Genomic DNA, 9,342 nt, shown 5'->3' with positions numbered 1-9,342 from the left:
GCTGAAAAGAAACTTAAACAGGGATAGAAGTAGAAGGGAAGAAAAGGGGATCTTAACCCCCCCCCAGGAGTAATTATTCCCAGGATCAAACCAGATGAATTTATAGTAATGATGAGGGTAATGAAAACATAGGATGTGAGAAACACTTGTAGTATTTTAAGTAAGATCCAAACTATCCATATAAAATGAAAGTTAATACCTGGAATTTATTTTATCTTTACAGATTGTTCCAGGGGAAAAGGGGGGTAGAGCACATTAATTATAAGTACATGAGGATTCTGCAGTTACTCTGCCAATTTTAAGCACTTACTAGCTGTATGAACTGGGCAAGTCTCTTTGCTTAGTTTCTCTATCTGGAAAATGGGGTTAGCATTACTACCCATCTCAGAATTAATTTGAGACTAAATTAATTTCTACATGGGAAGCCCTTGGCACCCATAAGCTTTTGATAAATGTCAGCCATTACCCTTACTAGTATGACTATTGGTAATCTTACTGCCCTCCTGCTATCCACAATAAGCATGTATAAGCATGTAAATGAAGTGGACTTGGATGCGCATTATACTACTGTGGACCAAGAAAGGATACTGTCAAAAGGTTCTGAGTCTTCGGGGCCTCATATTTTGGAAGCTCCCCTCCCCTGCACTTTTCTTTGGTCCCATGAGCAGTAACAACAGAAAGAAAGGAAGAATAAACCCGAGGTAGCTTTCAGCTTGAAGGCTGTCCCCGGAGGCCCTGTCTCACCACAGAATCAGTAGTGCTCTCTGACAAAACTGCCTGAGCAGAAACTGGCCTAGTCATAAATCAGTGTTCTGACAGCTCTTTACCACCGGAAGTCCTTCTCACTTTTATTCACTTTGCTTCTCCTCACCAATTCACTTGTGGAATAGGCAGCTCCTTTTCATTTTTCAACAGTCAACAGAAAAGGTATCTCCTTGGAATGGTCCCTCTGTCCACCCTCTTTAAAGTCATACTTTCCAGCTCGCACATGGTGCATAGAAAAAGTTGAAATTACCTACAGCATTTAAAGGTAAATTTCATGAGAGTTTTATCATATTTTCTTGTACACTACTGTATTTTCAGTTCTGAGAACAGTGCTGGTGCATAGTAGGTCTTTCACAAACACTTTAATAAAAACAATACAGGTGAATATGATTTGACTCAGTATGATGTTTCCCGTATCACGATGCTAGCAATGGGAATAACTTGGCTTCATGTCACATATTTATTCAACTTCTGGCATGTTGTGTTTGCCAGTGGTCTCTTCTGATATATCGCTGGTATTAGGAAATGTCTAATGTTAGAACTCTGGTCATTCCACAGACCTTTTTGTGGTGCTTTCTTCTAGTTTTCTCTCCACAGTGCTTTCAGGGAAACCTTCTCCAAATCCAGCCATGAATCTGCAGCTTCCTTGTTCCAATCATCATTGCTTTCCCAGAGGGAGCCAGAAGCTCTGGGTAATGCCAATAAGACCACCCCTTCCCTAGTATCCACCTCCCAGATTTAAAGCCAGAGTTAAATCCAGACTTAAAGCCTCAGTTAATACACCACGCCTTTTGCCCCCCTCATCACAACAATCACAATCAAAATGACCACCTCAGCTTGCTACCATCTCTTTATGGCCTCAATCACCTCAACAAAGTCCAGCTTTTCTGAGGAGTCAAATTCCTCATCCCAAAACCATCCTCCTCATTTTGCTCAATGGGCCATGAAACAGTCTACTCTTTGTTTCTTGCAATCCAATCCACCTCGCTGCTCTAATTCTCTACACACCATGTAGAAACTATGCATTTCACTTATTTATTGCTCAATGGTATCCTTCCAACTAGAATATCTGCTCCATAAGGGCAAGTCCTTCTTTCCCCAACTCTTTTTTTCTTTTATACTGTTGTATTCCCTGTATCTTAAATCAGGGATTGACAGACTTTTTCAATAATGACCAAATAATGAACATTTTAGGCTTTGCAGCCCATACCATCCCTGTTATAGATCCTTTTATTAACCTTTAAAAATGTAAAACAACTCATAGCCTGGAGGCTGCTCCAATTCTGTATCTCCCTCTTTCTCTGCCCCTACCCTGCTTGCATTCTCTCTCTCTCTCAAAAATATATAAACCTTTAAAATTTTTTAAAAAACAAGAGATATGATAAGTAAAACTATATTCACAGACAACGTGACTGTGTATGTTGAAAATCAAGTGCAGTCAACCAATTATCTATAATGAACAAATGAATTTAGCAAGTATCCAGGATATAAGACCATTATACAAAAAGTAATTGTATTTCTATATAAGAACTGTGAAAGATCTGAGATTTTACCCTATTTGTAAGCTACCATGTTGGCCTGCCTCACTTTCATGGATGTTGGTAGAAACACAAGATTCCTGTGTCAGAGAAAAAGGCATAGGCAGAGTACAGCCAATAGTAGGACTACCCTAAGCCCCTGATTCTCAGAAGGTGACATGAAGAGGGCCAGGTGACACCTGTACATGTTATCAGTTACATTGTAGGAAAGAAGCCACAACTTAGAGAACCTAAATATTTCAAATGAGCAGTAATCCTGCTTACATTTTATCCCAAAGGGAAATTTTTTCTTTGTTATACTGGACAATAAACCAATCTTCCCTTTGCTGTGGAGGAGACACACTCCATAACCCAAGATTATTTTTGCTATAGAAATAAATTTGGAAATATAGTCTAGAATAAAAGCAGTCATTGCCTCTGCTCACCAGACATACTGAAAAATCAAGTGACCTGTGGAGAATTCTCTCTCATCACACAGAAGCAAAGAATAGTCATGAATTGAAAATTTAAAAAAATTACAATAGCATCAAAAAGTATCAAATACTTAGGGATCAATCCAAAAGATATATGAATAATCTCTACACTGAAAACTACAAAATTTTGCTAACTGAAGTAAAGGAGACAAATAAATGGAAAAATATGTCTCATTGATGTGTTGAAAGACCCAATATTATTACAACTCTCACCAAATTTATCTGTACATTAAGTGCAGTCCCAAGCAAAATCCCAGGAAGGCTTTTGTAGTAATTATCATGCAGATGCTAAAATTCATGTGCAAATACAAAAGACCTAGTATAGACAAAGCCACTTCTAGAACACTAATTGACTGCAAGTCTTATTTTGGACCAATAATAATTAAGACAGTGTGGCATTGTCATAAACAATTTTTTAAAAATGCATGTGATAGAATAGAATCTAGAAAGAGACTAAAACCAGATAGACAAGTAATTCTGACAGAGGTACAAAGGAAATTCAGTGGAGAAAAGATAATCTTTTCAACAAATGGTGCTGAAAACATGGGATATCCATTTGCAAAAAAGAAAAAATCTCTAATCCAGACTTTGCACCATGTACAGAAATTACCTTCAAACGGTCCTAATCTAAATGTCATGGATTTCATGAAAATTAAAAATTTCTGCTCTTTAGGGCACCCGGGTTACTTAGTCGGTTAAGCATCAGACTCTGATTTCAGCTCAGGTAATGATCCTGCAGCTATGGGCTTCAAGCCCTTCATCAGTGTAGAGCTGTCACTGGGAGCTATGACACTGTCAGTGTGGACCCTGCTCAGGGTTCTCTGTCTCCCCTGCCTCCTTCTCTCTCTCTGCCCCTCCACCAGTCATGCTTGTCCACTTTCCCACCCCCCTCTCTCTCACAAAAATAAACATTAAATAAAATTCTGCTCTTCAAATATACTTTGAAGAGAATGAAAAGACATGCCAAAGACTAGATTTATGCAAACCCAACCATATATATGAAAGATTTGTATCCAGAATATATGAAGATGTCTCAAAACTGAAAAAAAAAAAAAAAGCAACTCAATAAAAGTGAGCAAAGGATTTCAACAGAACTTCACCTGGGGTAATATATGGGTGGCAAATGACCACATAAAAAGATACTTAACAGTATTGGTCATTAGGAAGATGTAAGTTAAAACCACAATTCTTGAATACTTGTTAGAATGATTAAAATTAAAAAGACTGATCAGGGGTGCCTGGGTGGCTCTGTTGGTTAAGCATCTGACTTTGGCTCAGGTCATGATCTCACATGTCATGGGTTTGAGCCTCGTGTCGGGCTCTGTGCTGACAGCTCAGAGCCTGGAGCCCGCTTGAGATTCTGTGTCTCCTTTTCTTTCTGCCCCTCCCCCACTCATATTTTTCCTTTAAGGACCTTCAAATTTGTGTGTAATGAAACAGGTGTAAGTAAGTAGGTAAATATTTGAAGGGAATTTTTTATTCTACCTCTATCTATGTGCGTGTACTGTTTTTAAGATGCCAGTACCTAACATCTCCCTTTACTAATCAAGCTACTACTCAGTGTAGCTGCTTCTGTTTGAATGTGAGGCCAATGTACAAACCCCTCAAGTTCACCTGGTGTTAACATCACTCATTTTATAAGCACAATCAAGCCAGATGTTTACATTCTCAATTACTAGTCATGTTCAGACTGAATGGTTATGGGATAATAATATCAAAAGTCTATGTTGAAAATTGAGTTGATGTAATTCTCTCAACTGAAAATAATTTTTAAAATGAAGTCTCTGGTGTTGTCAAAATGAGTAACAGTCAAAATCAAGAAGTTGAAAAGTCTCACAACTCATATTGTTGCTATCACTTAATAATTTTAAGCAGTACTTATTTGATGGTACTACTTGACAGTTTCCTTTCAAGAGGCAAAAACCACTTATGGAATTGGAAGTAAATTATCTAGGGTGTAAAAGAGCAAGGTAATAAAGTTTGGGAATATGCCGCATAAAAACGTGTATCAAAAGTAAAGAAGAGTTGTCTAACGTGTGTGGCACTGGAAGACGGCAAAGAAAACAGCTGTTTGCTTAAGAAATTATTTATGTAATTTACATTATTACTGTATTTGAAATACTCCTGTTAACCAGCAATTTCTTAATGGTGCTTGCAAAGCCTCACTTGAAAGGCTTAGGGAGTGCTAATGAAGTTCATCTGAGGCAGAAATACATCTTTTCTTACATAGTGCAATGAATAACCTAAAAGATCTTTTACTATAAATAGATGAATACAATGATTATTTATTTCCTTATGGGAGGTAATGAGAAATTTATGCCTAAAGAGCTACACCAGATTAAGAAATTTACATCCAATGGCCTTGATACACACAAAAATAGATTCATAGCATGTGAATTGTGCTATTTCCTCGAATTATATTCGGAGAACTTTATTTTTTAAATAGTTTATTATCAAATTGGTTTCCATACAACACCCAGTGCTCTTCCCCACAAGTGCCCTCCTCCATTAGCACCACCACCTCTTTCCCCCCTCCCCCTTCAACCCTCAGTTCATTTTCAGTATTCAATAAATAGTCTCTCAAGTTTTGCGTCCCTCTCTCTCCCCAGCTCTCTTTCCCACTTCCCCTCCGCCTGGTCCTCCATTAGGTTTCTCCTGTTTTCCTGTTAGACCTATGAGTGCAAACATACAGTTTCTGTCCTTCTCTGCCTGACTTATTTTGCTTAGCATGACACCCTCAAGGTCCATCCACTTTCCTACAAATGGCCATATTTCATTCTTTCTCAGAGAACTTTAATATTAATGTTTATATTATATATTGACAGGAAGTCATCATCTAAACCAAGGGACCAAACATATAATATTTGAAAATGTCCCCTGATAATTTACTTTGGCTTATTTATAACAATCCAAAAATCTATGGTTTATTTTTATTATGGCAGTTTTTGTTCATATTTTAAACAGCAATATTTTTCTATCAGTAAAACCTGTCTAATTTTTTCATTATCCAAAATTTTTATCATATCCTTTTATTTACCATATAAGTTTGAGTTCCTTGCGAAGCAAACACTGAGATAAAGTTCGAGGAGACAAGTAAACCTCTGAAGGCAAAAAGGGAAAAGGCAAGACTGACCTGGAAGGTCTTGGACTGTGCTGTGGATGTGACAGAACCTTGGCAAACCAAGTGAGGAGCTTCAGAGCAAAGACTGTCCATTAGAGGAGTCTCAAGTAGGGCAGAAGTGGCCAGCATCTAGAATGTGCCATGCTCAGTCACTGGCGGGAAGGTGCTCAAGAAGAGCATCATGGCCCTGGCCCAGCCCAAGCCACTGAGCTGACTTCTTGGCCCAATTATCAGATCCAAAGGCATTTAGATCCTAGGCCAGTTACCTCCCTCCCTTCCTTCCTTCCTTCCTTCCTTCCTTCCTTCCTTCCTTTCAGATTTTGTTTAATTTTGAGAGAAAGAGGGAAAGTGAGCAGGGGCAGGGGCAGAGGAAGAGAAAGAAAATCTTAATTAGGCTCCATGCTCAGCATGGAGTCCCATGCAGCGCCCTGTCTCACAACTTTAAGATCCTGTCCTGAGCCTAAATCAAGAGTCGGATACTTAACGGACTGAGCAACCCAGGGGCTCTCGTTCTTGAAGAGAAATCCAATAAGTTGCCAACTCAATGGCTGTCACATTTGCAGAAGTATTGAAAACTCTCTGCTTACTAGATGATGTTGTAAAACCTGGGAAAATAAATGCTGGTAACAAGAAGCCATATGACCTTCAGAATTGGCCTTTTGTTCAAATTTCTTGAGTAACCAGCCTATAGACAATATGGAAATTAAAACTTAATCTAAATAATTGGCACAAATATAGACCCATGTACTTAATCATTTATTATTGATATTTATTTGGATTGGTAGCAAGCAAATTTGAACAATGGATTATTGTTATACAATAAGTACCACTACTGGGTACCATGATCTGGGTATGGCATGGGTCTGTTATACATTTGGTCTCCTATTATTTCTAGAGCTCTGGATGAGTGGTGTTATATCTATGTACACCATAGGAAAGGAAGATTCGGATTTTACTTGCCCAAGATCTCCCAGCTAACAACTGACAGGACTATCACCGCTTAGTCCCATCTACTTTCCAGGCTGTTGAATGTTCCACTACACCACAGCATCTAATCAGAAAATACTAATTCTTCATGCATTTTTTTCAAATCTCTGAAATATTCTCCAAACATATATCAATGTTGTGTAATAATTATCCCAAAAACAATACTTACTGAATAATGTAAGTGCAGCCTTCTTTTATATGAAGAAAATCCAGCCTTTAAGGAATTAATGTTCTCATTTTTAATGTAAAAGGATGCAAAACAAATATTTTCGGCTCTGTGGATCATATGGTTTTCAATCATAATACCAAATTTTCTCATTTTAGAGTGAAAGCAGACTAGACAATATGTAATGAATAGGTGTGACTGCATTCTGATAAAATTGTATTTACAAAACAGGCAGCAGCTGGTGGCCCAAGTTTACTAGCCATTGTTGTAATAGAAAATACAACATATAAATGTCTAAGTAGAGTTTAATGGACTCTAATAAGACAAAAAAATAGTTGATTTTTTTCATTAATAAATTTTAAAGAGTATCTGATTACTGAGGATACAATGAACAAGGCATGAGCAGAATACAGTGGATTAATTAATAAATGCTTCCAATAATAAATGTGGAGTGATTACTTGATGAAGCAGGAAGGAAGTAAAAAATCATCAGCAATTCGGAAAGCCAGACAGTGTAAATGTGTTCTATTAAGAGTCAATTTGAAATAGCAAGTTGAATATTGAATTAAAATACCTGGTCTGTTGTACAAATATATTAGCAATTGGTTGTGTGCTTTTAAGCACATCACTTTTTTGGGCTGTAAAATAAATATGTTAGTCTGTATTCTCAACCATTTTTCTGATGTAATACATCTGAACAATAAATATAGTGCACTCCCATTAGTAACAGTGGGCCAGTCCAAGGGTGCTAGAAAAGCAGGTATGAATTTTGGCTTGATAAAAATGTCAAAAAATATCATTAGACACTACAGTTTTCCTTGTAAGAAGAAGTATGTAATTTAACAATTCTTCATGTAATTATTTGTTTAGTGTCTATTTCCTCTGCTGGCCCATCAGCTTTACAAGAGCAAGAATCTGTGTGTTTCCTTCATTGGTATCTGTAGCTCCTAGTTCAGTGACTGGCTATAAGAGGCTCTTAATAAACAGACCTTGCATGGATGGGTGGATGGATGGATTGACGGATGGATGGATGGCTGAATCTCTTTGAAGAGTTACTGGAATAGATGGTCTGTAAGGTCGTCTCCAACTGTAAACATTCTTTGAGGTTATTCTTTTTATTTATAAAGCTTCTCTAGGTCTTTAACTCAGACTTGTTGATATTTTCCTTTGCATTCTGCCAAGTACAATGTCAGTAAAGACCAGTTCTTTCCACTTGCTCCAGAATATGTAAACCTCGTAGGAAATCCAGGAAATGTCTTCATTCTGCCAAAAAGGCAATATTTTCCTTGAGAAACAGAATGTCTGATTGTAAGGTAGTTAAAAATCTACCTCTCCAATGTAACAACAAAAGAATTGAATATGAATCTCATAAACTTAATTAAAACTCTTAAAAAGAGAAACAAAATTACTTCAACTTTGTCATGTGAAAATCTTACCTCATCAAGGTACAAAAGGAATTGTATAATTGTATTTTCTTAATTAACACCTGGGGAATTAAATGTATAACTCATAATCATTGTTGAGTTATTTTCTTGAATTCTAATCACAAATATTCAGCAAACAAAGGTGTTATTTTCCTTATTTGTGTGTGTGTGTCTAACTCATAATGTAACCTTATAGCAAATGTTTGCTGTTGAGTGTTCTGTTTTGTTTTTTTGAAGGGACTATAAGTGCATTTAAAAAAAATCCCCTGCTGTATGTTCCAAATGAAAGGGGGAGGGGGAAGGAGCAGCTATTTGAAATCTTCTATACAAAGACCTTGATTATCAAAAGTGAAAGGCTCATTGTTTCTCCTTTTTTATTGACTGAAAACTCTTGACCAATAGTATAGGCAAGTATTTCTGAAACATATTTTTTTAAAGTTGTTTTACTTTACTAACAAGAATTTTCTGGAAGAACTGCAACTGTTTGTTTTTTCACATATTATTTCCTTCTGAGACACCCTGGGAAACATAAATTAGGCTTCTGTAAACATTCTCTCATGCTGCATGCACCAGGGCATCCTGGGTATGTATCTACAAGGCCTGGAAAGAGTATGAAGAAGTTTTTATGGATAGGATAGAGATAAGGAACTACAAACAGAAGTATTCCAAAGCATACTAGAAGTTTTTAGAAAAAATAGGAGATAACCAATTGAGTATAGCTGATAACAGGTTTACTCCAAATAGCTGGCAAGGGAAGCATTGGAATTGTATTACCCTTCCTAATTAAAACTGAAATGAAAGGAAAGAATGCAATAGTCACTGAGGTATAGGCTAACATTGAGCAGGACTTTCTTTTTATTGTATTATT

The 9,342-nt window shown here is 37.0% G+C and overlaps 1 protein-coding gene across 1 annotated transcript in view; it reads left to right on the top strand.

The window, feature by feature from the left end:
• The window catches only part of MMP16 (matrix metallopeptidase 16), a 259,044-nt gene that overhangs the window by 228,753 nt on the left and 20,949 nt on the right, over positions 1-9,342 (top strand). The window lies entirely within an intron of this gene.

The sequence above is a fragment of the Suricata suricatta genome, chromosome 15 (genome assembly GCF_006229205.1).
Source record: "Suricata suricatta isolate VVHF042 chromosome 15, meerkat_22Aug2017_6uvM2_HiC, whole genome shotgun sequence".
Taxonomy (NCBI): domain Eukaryota; kingdom Metazoa; phylum Chordata; class Mammalia; order Carnivora; family Herpestidae; genus Suricata; species Suricata suricatta.
Note: the sequence above shows the minus strand (reverse complement) of the source record. Positions and strands in the feature narration are given on the sequence as shown.